Genomic DNA, 13,621 nt, shown 5'->3' with positions numbered 1-13,621 from the left:
TTCCTAGAAATAAATATAAATTTCTGCTTTTAGATTCAAAGGTACTACACAATTTCAGGATTGGGAAAAAAACACAACTAAACAGTGGATTACATGAGGGGGGGGAAGCAATGATATTCATTGACTACAAACAGAAAATGAGTTAGTTTGGTGTGGCTTCTCCCAAAAGCCGATGTGATCGTGTATGCATTAATGGGAATATAATGGAAAAATAAAAGAAGGAATAGTCCCATTATGTTCTAGCATGGTTAGAACACATCAAGGAATAGTCCCATTGTATTCTAGCATGGTTAGAACCACATGTTAGAACACATGGTTAGAACACCCAGAATATTGTATTTCATTCTGGACACCACATTATAAGTTGAAGCCAGGGTAGAGCAACAGACTTCTTACTATTCTTTATAAATAACAGTGAATGTCTCACCTCTATACCTTTGCACAGATTGAATAAAGGAATGAATGAGTGAATGAACAAATGAATTAATGAATGAATGAATGGATGGATTGATGGATGGATGGATGGATGAAAAAGCACAGTGTATCTAGTAATTGTGATAAGCACTGGGGATACAAATATAAGCAAGCACAACATTCCCGGCATCATGGAGCTTATATTCTAATAATGGAAGACAACATATAGGGAGGAGGGAGATGAGGAAGATGGTGGTAGCATGTTTTGTACATGTCTGGGAAGCAGTACAGCGGCTTGGTTCTGAGCAAGACAAAATGAAAACTCCAATTATCTGAGCCCAGGGTCTCATGCGCCGAGTATGAGTTATGATGAGAGGGAATGAGGAGGATAGCTAGAGTGTTGTTGTGGTTTGTAAATGTCTGGGAGGTAGTGTGTTGACTGGGTTCTGTTTGCCCATGTCTAGAGTGTATTTCCTCCTTGTGTACTTTAACACTGATTCTCTAGTTTTCTTCAAATTTCTGCTCAAATGCCACTTCCTAGAGTAGACATGCTCCTATATCTCTAACTGCTTCTGGCTGCCCCCAAAACTGCCTTGTATTTGTTTTCCATATTGCTGTTGTTGTTAAGTTATTTCAGGTATGTCCGAGTCTTTGTGATCCCATTTGTTTTTGTTTGTTTGTTTGTCTGGTTGTTTGTTTTGGGGGGGAGGGAAAGATACTGAAGTGTTTTGCCATTTCTTCCTCCAGCTCATTTTACATATGAGGAACTGAGGCAAACAGGGTTAAATGACTTTTCCAGGGTCCCAGAACTAGTAAGTGTCTAAAGCTGGATTTGAACTCATGAAGATGAGTCTTCCAAGCTCAATGCTCTATACACCATGTCACCTAGCTACCCCAATTTTCCATATATTTTGAATGTATATATGTACTTGCCAGCCAACTAGCATTTATTAAGTGCATACTATGAGCCAGGCACTGTGCTAAGCACTGGGGATACAAAGAAAGACAAAAGATATCCCCTGTTTTCTAGAATCTCCCAGTCTATATGTTGTTTCCTCCAATAGAATATAAGTTCCTTGAGGGCAGGAATTGTTCTATTTTTGTCTTTCTATACATAGCAGCTAGCACAGCACTTGGCATATAGGGCACATTTGATAAATGCTTGTTGATTAAATTGACGGGGATGATGAAGGGACTTACAATCATTATATAAGGCTCAAAGGAATTAAACTCAAAGGTTTAGTAGCCTGAGGTAAGAACATGACAACTGTCTTTAGATAGCCTAAGTTCTGTTCTATAAAAGAATGAATTAAAAAAAAAACATTCAGTGCTTCCTATATACCAGGCACTGTACTAAATGTTGGGGATAGAAATACACAAAATAAGACAGTTCTTGCTTTCAAGTATCTTATATTCTAACAGGAGAAGACAAGAACAAAAGAGGAGAGAGAAGGTATGCAGAGCCAAAAATGGCTGGGAAGCAATATGTTGACCTGGTCCTGGCCAAGATAAAGTGTAAAAAGATCACGTATCAGAGCCAAGGCTGGTTGTCCCAGGGTCTGTGTCCAAGGTTCTAATCTAAAAGGAGGGTGATGAGGAGTCTGAGGATGGCTAGTAAATAAGGCCACATTATTGGAAGTTAGAGGGAGGCAGATTTGGGTTCCCTATAAGGAAGACCTTTATGACATTTAGTGAAAATGGAATGTTACGTCCCAAGATAATGAGTGACTTACATTAAGGGAGCTGTTCCCATGAAGGGTAGATGAAAGTAACCAGGGATATCATAGAAGTCGGGAAGCTGAACTAAAGCGATCCTTCAAATCCCTTTCAGTTTTAAGATTCTGAGATTCTCTGTTCTCAATTTCCTCCTGTGTGAACACCTGCCAACCTCCCAGTAAGGCTGTGAAAATGCTGCAGAATGCCCTGAGCATTGTGAGATAAGGGATGCTCTGTGGCAATAGGGGATTAATAAATGAATGACTGCATTGCCTCTTCCAGTAGTCGTTTACCAAACTATATACAGGAACTGCTTAACCTTCCAGCAAAATGGCTTCTAGGAAGCTCCCTCAACAGTTCCTGCCTGCAGTGAGCCTTTTTTTTTTTTTGGACAATGCATCGGATCATAGACAGAGGGATAAAGAGGGCCTTAGAGAACGTCCAGTCCGTGCCTCATCACTTGATAGGTGAAAGGACTGAGGCCCAGAAAAATTTAATGGCCTGCACAGTCACATAGGTAGTGATGAACCCAGGTCCTCTGACTCCCAAGCTGGAGTCTTTTCCATTTTACTCTACTATTCCCCTACTGGACAATACTTTAAAGAGGGAAAAGAATCTCACTTGGCAATATCAGATCAGGGAGGAAGAAGCAAACTAAACAGAATCAGTCCTACAGATAGGCTCTGGGGGATTTTAGTGTCCAGCAGCCAGTTTATGGTGGCTCATAACCATCTCCACTGGGATCAGGTCATCACCCTCTCTCCAGGATTTCATACTCCTTTGTCCACAATTTCTCAGTATGTCTTTTTCTTTTTAAGATTACCTTGGAGTAAGGATAACTGTCATCTGTTTGTTCCTAGCATTTCCTCCGTGTAACACCTGGCTGCTAGTATAACAAAGCTGGAGTTGTGAATAGAATTCACCTGACTCCATATTTACTTTCCTCAATAGTTTTCCCTTTTCAAACCTCTAACTCAAACCTCCTCCTACCCACACCTCCCATCTCCTTCCTCTCTGGCTCCCATTACAGCCCTTCCTTCTTTAGTCAATGTGGGCCAAATGTGACTGTAAAAATGACATCTTGGTGTTCATCTGTATCTCCCATCAATGACATCCATATCACAGAGAGTCTGTCTGCCCTATAGATCAAAATGATTTCTCCCCCCCCCCCGCCTTAGTTGCTAGGACCATTCTTATCACTGGGAATCAAATGTGCACCTTGAGTTCATATATCATCATTACCTACAATACAAATTCTGAAATCAAAGCAAGACTGGCAAGGCAATTTTATTGAAGCACACAGCAGAACAGAGTCCGGGTCACCCTGAATCAGTTACATTGGCTGTGCCTGCCTGACAACAACATTCACGTTGCTGTCAGAATAACCAGAGGAAAGATGACTTCGCAAGTTGGATGTAGAAGGGTAACTTGTCAGTGCCAGGAGTGGGACGCTAAGCATCACTATTCAGAGCTAAGGAAATGGAGAGGGCGAAGTTCCTCCTGAAAATGTGTTTCCCTCCAGGGACCAGGTAGACATAGAAGCACAATGGATTGTAGGGAAAGGAGTGATGGATGGCAGTATGGAGACCCGGTGACCAGGCTCTGTTCTCTGCTACTTGTGATCTATATGTCCTTGAACAAGTCTCTTTATTTTTAGACCTCAATATCTTCACCCATAAAATGAGGGAGATGGACTGCATGATTTCTAAGGTCCCTGTAGCTCTAGTGCTTCAGAGGTGAGTTTGTTCTTAAGGCCACTTTTCTCAAAATATACATGTGATTCAGCGGGTAAGTGGTATAGTATACCGAGTGCCCGACTTGTAGTCAGGAAGACCTGAGTTCAAATCCTGCTTATATGTACTTACTATCTGTATGACTGACCCTGGAAAAAGCCACTTAATCTCTCTCAACCTCAGTTTCCTCATCTATAAAATGAGGTAATGCTAGTACCCTATCTTGTAGGATTTTTGTGAGGATCAAAGGAGATAACATATATAAAGCTCTCCGCAAACCTTAAAGTTATCTATAAATGCTTTGTTGTTGAGTCTTCATGACCCCATGGGCCATAGCACAACAATGCTGTCCATGGGGTTTTCTTGGCAAAGATACTAGAGTGGTTTGCCATTTCCTTCTGCAATGGATAAAAGCAAATAGGGGTTAAGTGACTTGACCAGGGTCACAGAGCCAGTAAGTGTCTGAGGCTGTATTTCAATTCAGGTCTTCCTGACTCAAGGCCCAGCTCTCTCTGCTGAGTCACCTAGCTGCCTCCTATATAGATGCTAGCTGATTTTATTACTAATTTATTTTGAACTTAAATACACAATAAGAAAAGAAAAAGAAACATTCTAAACTTAAATACTAAAACTTAAATAGAAAATAAGTAAAGAAAAAAGGGCATTGCCATGTGCACAGCAGAGTGTAAGAGAGGATTCAAAATATACAGCAATACATTTCAAAAAAGCCTATACAATAAATAATATACATTGTGTTCAGAGCTTCCCATCTTTTCTTTGCTTCCTTATAAGTTTTCTTTTGTTCTCTGCCATGCACTTTTTACTTTGTTCTTCCCCCCCCTCCGATTTTATTGTTATCTGCAATTTCCCCAGTGTGGACAGTTCCCTCTGCCAAAGAGCATGGTAGCCCATGTATGAGTGAATAGATAAGTCTGAGGGAGCTGTGTATGACGTATTGGAGCTAAGCTTAGGGTCACATAGCCAATAAAGGTAAGATCTAGACCAGTGGTGTCAAACTCAAATAAAAAGGATCCCTGAAGGCTACACATTGACAAAAACCACAAATTAGCATTATATGTGTTGTACTATATTTTTATTTATTTTGTTAAACATTTCCCAATTAAATTTTAATCTGGTTCCTGCCACATTCAGGATTGCTTGTGGTCTGTGAGTTTGATAACTGTTCTAGACTTCTTCTCCACACTCTAAACACTCTCCATTACTCCCTAAAAGGCTTGCCTTCTTTCCCTTTGCCTCTTGGAGCCTCTAATTCCCCCTAAGGTGCTGTTCAAATGTCACCTCTTTTAAGAGGACTGTCTTTCCTAATTTCTCCAGCTGATCATATATCCCTCCATCATCATGGATAATTTTGTATCTGTCCTGAATTTATTTATCTGTGAATATCTTGTATCCTCCTATTCAAATGTAAGCTCTGTGAAGGAGAGATTATCTCACTTTTATATTTGAATTCCCAATATCTAGCACAGTCCCTGACCAATAGTAAGTGCTAATCAGTGTTTTACTATTCCTATATTTCCTATTGACCCATTGTTTTGAGTAAGTCAGTGAGTCAAGAAACAGTCATTAAGTGCCCACCATGTGGACACTCTACTAGGCTCTGAGGATACTAAAAAACATCCCTACTCTCAAGATCACAGTCTAATGGGAGAGACAACAAGCAAACAAATATGTACAAGCAACATTTATACACACATACACACACACACAAACACACACAAGCACATGTATATTAGAAGTTAGAAGGAAGGCATTACCATTAAGAGGGAGTCAGGAAAAGCTTCCTATAGAAGGTGGGATTTTACTGGCACCCTAAAGAAGCCAGGAGGTGGAGATGAAGAAGAGAATTCTAGTCATGGGGGACAGCCCATGAAAATGCAGTCATCAAAAGGATTTTCTTGTATAAGGAAGAGCAAGGAGGTCACTGTCACTAGATGGCAGAGTATGTAGGGAAGAGTAAGGTACAAGACCAGAAAGGTAGGAGGGAGTCAGGTTCTGAAGGGTTTGAAAAACCAAAAGTACTTAGAGAACAGTAAGAATATGCATTTATCAGGGCTTCTTTTGGATGGTATAATCCAGTAATCTTTGTAACAACAGATGTCTGCAACAGACCAAAAGACCGATGGACCAACATAGAATTATAGGATTTATAGCTTTGAAGACCATTAGAGATCATCTAGCCTAATCCCCTCATTTTACAGACAAGCAAATTGAAGCCCAGGGAGATGAAGTTAGTTGACAAAGATCATATAGTCAATAAGTAGAAAAATCAAGATTTGATCCTAAGTATGTTAGATTTCGGATTTCAAGGAACTGTCTTTCACTCAGTTGATACAATATACAAGGTATATTGAATAATATAAAAACCATGTAGACATATTCATAAAACAATGATACAAAGAGGCAGCTAGGTGGTGCAGTGCATAGAGCACCAGCCCTGAAGTCAGGAGGACCTGAGTTCAAATCCAGACTCAGACCAAACACTTGACACTTACTAGCTGTGTGACCCTGGGCAAGTCACTTAACCCCAATTGCCTAAAAAAAAATAAAGATACAAGAAGGCATGCATGCACCAATTTGCTATGACCTACTGGGTCTTTCTCTGGCTTAGGGAAATGACTTCACATGTGACTACTGCCAGGAAGCCAATTCTATCTAGAACTTGCTCAGTCACTGGCTAGTGCACAGATGTATGGGTATATACAGAGATAAACAAAGAAAGCTAAGAGCCTGTTAATACACACATCTAGACTAGGTCAGTTGTTCAGTCATTTTTCAGTCATGTCCAACACTTTGTGACCCTACTTGGGGTTCTTTTGGCAAAGATACTGGAGTGGTTTGGTCTTTCCTTCTCCAGCCCCTTTTACAGATGAGGAAACTGAAGCAAACAGGGTTTGCCTAGTAAGTATTTGAGGACAGATTTGAACTCATAAAGATAAGTCTTCCTCACTCCAGGTCTGGCACTTTATCCACTGTACCACCTAGCTGCCCCTAGAGTAGGTCAGATAAAACTAACCACCAGGATCACTAGGATTCTTTTGGAATCAGGGGTCATGTTCTCCAGTTCACCCTCTTCCCTCCATAGAAAGGGGCTTAGTCTCACTAGCCTGTATCACCAGGCCATATAATTCCAATACAGAACATTATCCTGGTCATAACAAAGCCATAATAGTAACCTTAGATAATTCAGTCTTTGTTTGGGACCTGAAATTCTTGATCCACTGTTTGAAACAACATGATACCTAGCATCATGAAACTTTTATTATTTTGGTCATCCACAGCAAGAAAGACCTTCAAGAATTAAGGACCTAAGTCTTAACCATCCTGGACTTGGGCTTATCTCCAAGCATACCTTCCTCCTTGAAACTGAAATCCTCCCACCAAGGAGCGTTCCTCTGACTAAATTACATCTTAATGCATATTCTCAGCTGTTCACCTTTTTCTACATAATCAATAAGGAACCAAGCCCAAATATCTTGACATCTATTAGCTGAACCACTGTGAAAGCATTGTCAAGGTTATTATTGTGCCTGGAAGTCTATTCAGGGGTCTGAAACTAATTGCACTATTTTGAGACCTCATGAATTTGGGGCAGCTTTGATGTTATCCATTCTTAAATAGTATACATGCTCTTTTGAACATGTATATATAATTAGGAGCTACCTTACCATTCACTTGCTTACAAAGAATAAAATCCATCTGTTTCTGGAGAATGATGTATTCAGACCTCTGAAAGACACAGGAAAAAGCAGAAAGAGTCCAAAAAGCTGGAATAATGATCTCTAAAGCACCCTGCCTTTCTTCAGTAGTGTGCTATAATGGAAAAGAGGGCTAGATTTGGAGTTGAAATAGTTGAGTTCAAATAGCGTCTCTACTCCTTCCTATCTGTGTGACCTTAAAGAAATTACTTCAGGAATCTTGTTCTCATCTGGTAAAATGAAAGAGGTTTTCTAGCTCTGAATCCTATTATCATACACACATATATATCCAGAAAATATACGTATGCATCTCACACCAAGATACATAATACAAAGGCAGTGTCAGGGAGTTAATAAAATTACTGTACTCGATTTAAAAGACCTGGATTAAAGTCCTGGTTCTGACATCTTTTAACTATATATACACACCTTAGAGAAGTCATTTACATGCTCCAAGTCTCAACTTTTTTTTTTTGTGAAATAGGATAATTATAACTGTACTACCTGCCTCACTGGGATATATATATATCAATCTGTCAGTGATAAAAGAACTCTTTTAGTAGTCATCTTTTCTTGTTGTTCAGTCATTTTTCGGTCTGCAACTCTTCTTGGCCTCATTTGGGGTTTTCTTGGCAAAGATACTGGAGTGGTTTGCCATTTCCTTTTCCAGTTCATTTTACAGATGAGAAAACTGAGGCAGAAGGGGTGAAGTGACTTGCCCAAGGTCATATAACTAGTAAGTGTTTGAGGCCAGATTTGAACTCAAGAAGAGAAATCTTCCTGACTTCAGGCCCAGCAATCTATCCACCATACCTTCTAGGCCACCCTTATTCCCCACTTCACCCTCTCCCACTACTGTTAATGAAGGCAACAAATGTCAATGACATCCTGCTTTCAGGAACTGTTGCTGAAGACATGGCTAAAATTGGAGGTATAGAGATGTTTTCCATGGCATGGATATGTCCCCAACATGGAAAGTGGGCTGGGGTCCCTGGCTTTCTGAAGGGATCTGCCTCATTCAGGATGGACCTTGGTCTGATGACAAAGAACCTGAACATGGCCAAAACTCAGATAATTTCTGGCTGACTGGACCATAAAAACTCTGCCACTAGGCTCTATCCTTCAGTTTGGGCTTGAGCCCTGGCCTGCATGGGATAAGCCTGCAGTTGCAACAGTGAGCACCATGGACAGCTCTCTAGCCACCAGCGCCACAGTCAAAGACAACTGGAACTTATGCCAAGGCTCTTCTCACCTTCATTTTAGAGATAAGGAAGCTGAGACTGAGTGACCTGACCAAGATTACACAGGAATAAGTGGCAGATTTGGGATTTGAACCCAAGTACTCTGACCCCAGAGGCCTTGCTCTTTCTACTATACTATATGACCTCCAAATGTACTAATGATTTGCCCACCTTTTCTCTTAGGGTTAATCTGACTGTCCTGCAGATTGTAATTTCCCATAGGAAAAATGAAAGCCATATTTTCTCAATATAGTCAATATCTCCTCAAAAAAATAAACCACGATCAAGTTGCTATTTGGCATAGGCTGGCTGCTTTTTTCTTCTGTTCTCCTGATCCACCTCCTATTCAATTTCAGAAGTAGAAACAGACCTAGGGGTCCTGTCTCTATAACTACTCCTCAGCCCCACAGCAATGTCTTTGTTAACTTTTCTTCCTTCCTGGGAACTTCAATTTTAGCTGCTCATTTGCTTAATTACCTCGATTGCTGATAGTCACAAAAAGCCTAAAGATGTAACAGATGGTGCCTTGGGATAGATGTGTGTTGCGGATGCAGAACTGTCAACGCACCTATCTCAATCCCATTTTAACTTTCACATTATGTCCCCCTGTGGATTGTCGGCAATGAGCTAAGCTGATGTGTGTTGCTGTCTCCCAGTTTCACAGCTAGCCTGGTAATTCTTTTCCCCTCATGTGCCCTTTTTCTTCCACTCCCACACATTATTTGGCTTCCAAGTGCTTAGATAATGATCTCTGTAGCATCTTTAAAGACGATTTCACCTCATTTAAAATGTACCATGAATGATGGGGTTTGATAAATTAAGTCATAATAAGAAAACATTTTCAATATTCTGTAGTTTTCCATTAAGCCCCCCAAAAATAGCTATTATAGAAGCACCATTTGCTCCCCATAGTTAATGATGTGTTAGCCTTGCTTTCATTAAAAACCTCATTATTCAAAGATATATAACTCAGCCCAGGAAATCGCCTCTGAAGTTGGAAATAGATCCTTCCTCAGCTCAAAAGTCTGCTTTGGCAACATGAGAAAGAAAATAGCAATGAGGAGGCTGGATGACAGAAGATTATAAAAGACCTTGACAGACCAGAAAGATTGGCCAGAGTTTACAGGAAGAAATTTAACAGAGATAAATTTGAAGTTCTAGCTTTAGGTTAGGTTACCAAAATCAATTGCCCAACTATACCATGGGGGAGACCTTACTTGCCAGAAGGTCACATGAAAATGACTGAGGGGGTTATGGTTGACTAGAAGTTCAATATGATCTAATAATTTGATATGGCTGCTTTTAAAAAAAGGCTAACTTGACCTTGGACTTCATTAATAGAAGCTCAGCAACTAAATTCCAAAGAAGAGAAAATTGAACTCTACTCTGCTCTACTCAGGCTCTACGTAGAGTGTTGTATTCAGCTTTGTATCACATATTTTAGAGAACTATCAACATAGTGGAATGTTACCAGTAGAAGGCAAACAAGAAGATTAAGGATCTGCAAAAGATAGCCTCAGGGAAGGTTGCAAGACGTATTTAGCCCGGAGAAGAGAATATCTGGTGGTAGACATAGTTCCTATATTTAGATATTTGGAAGACTATGACTTGGAATAACTAATAGATTATTCTAATTATAGAAGACATAAATAGAATCAATGGTGGATGTAACAAGGAGGGAGATTTAGCTTCCCAGAATCACAAAATTTCTGAGTGGAGATCATACTTAAGAATCTGTTCTACAACATCACCACCCAATGGCCATGCAACCTCTTCAGTAGTGTCAAACTCATGGCCCACAAAACTGCTGAGTGTGGCCTAAACCAAATTAAAATGTAATTGGAAAATGTTTAGAAAAATAAATAAAAATAAAATGCCACAAAGATAATCATCATTTGTGGTTTTCTAAGTGAATGTGGGACTGCAGGAATCCATTTCTATTTGACACCACTACTCTATTTGGACATGTCTGGTTACTTACTGAGTCTGACCACTCCACTTTTGGCTAGCTCTGTTCAAACTATTGCTACTATTCCTATTTCTCCCCTATGGGGCCAAGTAGTAAAAGTCTAATATTCCTTTACCCTATACTAGTTGAAGACTAATATCACATTTACCAGTAAGTCTTCTTTTCTCTAAACTAAACCTGCAGAGCTCCCCAAATAAATGAGAAGTGCAGTCAATAGGAATGAGAGAGCTCCGGTAACTTACAGCCCAGAGGGTTCCAAAGACCCACCACCACCTCCCACTACCCCAAGAAAAAACAGCCAGACCATGTTGAAAAGGAAAAGCTTAATAGGAATACCCCCACCCATGCAATAAAGAAGAAAAAGCTAAATAGACCAAGATTAAAAGGGCCATTCAGAAGGGCAACACAAAAGTTCCATGAGTACATTCTGGGAATGCAAACCACCAGAAAAACCAAGCAATTAGTTTATTGAGAATTAGTGTTCAGCCCACTGGATTGGCTAACATGACAGAAAATGAAAATGACATATACTGGAGGGGATGTGGAAAAATTGGGACACTAATGCACTGATGGTAGAGTTGTAAATTAGTCCAACTATTCTGGAGAGTAATTTGGAATTATGCCCAAAGGGCTATAAAACTGTTCATTTTTTTTGATCCGGAAATACCATTACTAGGTCTGTATCCCAAAGAGATCAAAGAGAAAGGAAAAGAACCTAACTGTACAAAAATATTTATAGCAGTTCTTTTTGTGGTGACAAAGAACTGGAAATAGACAGAATGTCCATCAATTGAGGAAATGGCTGAACATTATAGTATATGATAGAGTATATAATTACAGTGGAATACTATCGTGCTATAAGAAATGATGAGCAGGATAGTTTAAGAAAAACCTGGGAAGACTTACACGAACTGATGCAAGATGAAGTGAGCAGAACTAGGAAACCATTGTACAAAGTAACAGCAATATAGTAAGGATGATTAACTGTGAAAGACTTAGCTATTCTGATGAAGTCAGTGATCCAAGACAATTCCAAAGACCCATGATGAAAAATGTTAATGACTTCCAGAGAGAGAATGCAGATTGGAGCATACTTCTAAAATTTTTATCATTACTGTTTTATTTTGTTTGCTTTTTTCTTTTGAACATGGCTAATATGGAAATATATTTTGCATGACTTCACATGCATAATCAATATAAAATTGCTTGCCTTCTCAAGGAAGGGGGAGAAGTGGTGGGAATGCAAGAATTTAGAACTCAAAATTTTAAAAAAGGATTGTTAAAAATTTTTACATGTAATTGGGAAATATTTAATTTTTTTAAAAAAATAGAATAAGTGCTTGGGTTAAATGCTGAAACAGCTACAGTTCAAATGGCTGGGTAAGGTAACTAAATCAATGGCAGGTGTAGTTAAGTCTATGGATGCTACACTGAGGAGTATAAACTTTGAGAAGATATCTGCCTTAATGGACAAATCTGAACACCAGTTTGAAGCATTAGACATTTGAACATAACAAATGGAAGACATCATGAACAGCATTACAACTGTAACAACTCCACAAAACCAAGTAGGTATGTTCCTTCAAGAAATGGCAGATGAAGCAGGCCTTGATCTCAACATGGAGCACCCAAGGGGTCAGACTGGTACTATTGGCAGAAGTGTCACTTCAACAGAGCAGCATAAACCATCGCAGAGACTTGCCCACCTCTGTGATCAAGTGTAACACCAAGAACTTGATGCTGGTGTTCACTCCCGGGAAACTTCCTGTGCGTGCACATGAGTGTATGTGTGTGTGTGTGTGTGCATGGGTATATATGGAAGGTTCAAATACTCTTAGTAGAATAAGATGTCTTGGGCTTGCTGTTCTTTATAGATATGATAAGAAGTTTGAGGGAGCTTGCATTCTTACTGGACTTTCTAATTCTGTAACAGAGTAGGTTGAAATGTGAAGGATATCTTTTGCAGGTATCTAAGGTTAACACTAGAGTTTAACTTAGGGACACTAGGTGGCACAGTGGATAGAGTACTAAGCCTGGACTCAGGAAGATTCATTTTATGGGTTCAAATCCAGCCTCAGATACCTACCAGCTGTTGACCCTGGGTAAGTCACTTAACCCTGTTTCCTTCAGTTTCCTCATCTGTAAAATAAACTGGAGAAGAAAAGGGCAGACCACTCCAATATCTTTCCCAAGAAAATCACAAATGGGGTCACAAAGAGTTGGATATGACAGAACAACAACAACAGAGTTCAACTCATTCTGTTTGAAAAATCTTCATTAAATATTGGGTCAAAATTCGAGTACCAAAATACTGCATCTCTTATTTAGAATTATTAGTTATTAAGTGAAAATATTTCAAATTCAGTGTTCTTTTTATCTTTGTAGACTTGAGATGATACCACCCCCCCAAAAAAAAAACTGAAACAAAAAAAATAAAAATAAGAATGGAATAGGGCAGGGAAATCTCCCTCCCTCCCCCCACCTTCCCTCTCTCTCTCTCTCTCTCTCTCTCTCTCTCTCTCTCTCTCACACACACACACACACACACACACACACACACAAATACACTCACACACACACATTTACTCACCTAGACCAATACACATCATTCTCCCTTTGCTGTGTGCATGTTGGTCTACTTTTAGTCTGTATTCATATTTTAAGCTTAGATTACTATAAGCCTCTCCATGCCATACTTTTCTATTGTGTGAATTTGTGTGTGTTCTCTAAAATGTTCATGAGATGCTCATCTTCATCCATAATCACCTGGGAAAAAGCGCCACACTACTTCATTTTCAGGAGAGATTGAGACTTATTAAGACTCATTTGCTT

At 39.6% G+C, this 13,621-nt stretch overlaps 1 pseudogene; it reads left to right on the top strand.

Moving 5' to 3' along the window:
- Window positions 1-12,513, top strand: part of LOC110195383 (charged multivesicular body protein 1B2-like) — a 29,287-nt pseudogene extending 16,774 nt beyond the window's left edge.
- Window positions 12,514-13,621: the final 1,108 nt, after the last annotated feature.

The sequence above is a fragment of the Phascolarctos cinereus genome, unplaced genomic scaffold (assembly GCF_003287225.1).
Source record: "Phascolarctos cinereus isolate Bilbo 61053 unplaced genomic scaffold, phaCin_HiC Scaffold_7;HRSCAF=346, whole genome shotgun sequence".
Lineage (NCBI taxonomy): Eukaryota > Metazoa > Chordata > Mammalia > Diprotodontia > Phascolarctidae > Phascolarctos > Phascolarctos cinereus.
The sequence above is the reverse complement of the archived record's forward strand: the minus strand, read 5'-3'. Positions and strand labels throughout refer to the sequence as shown.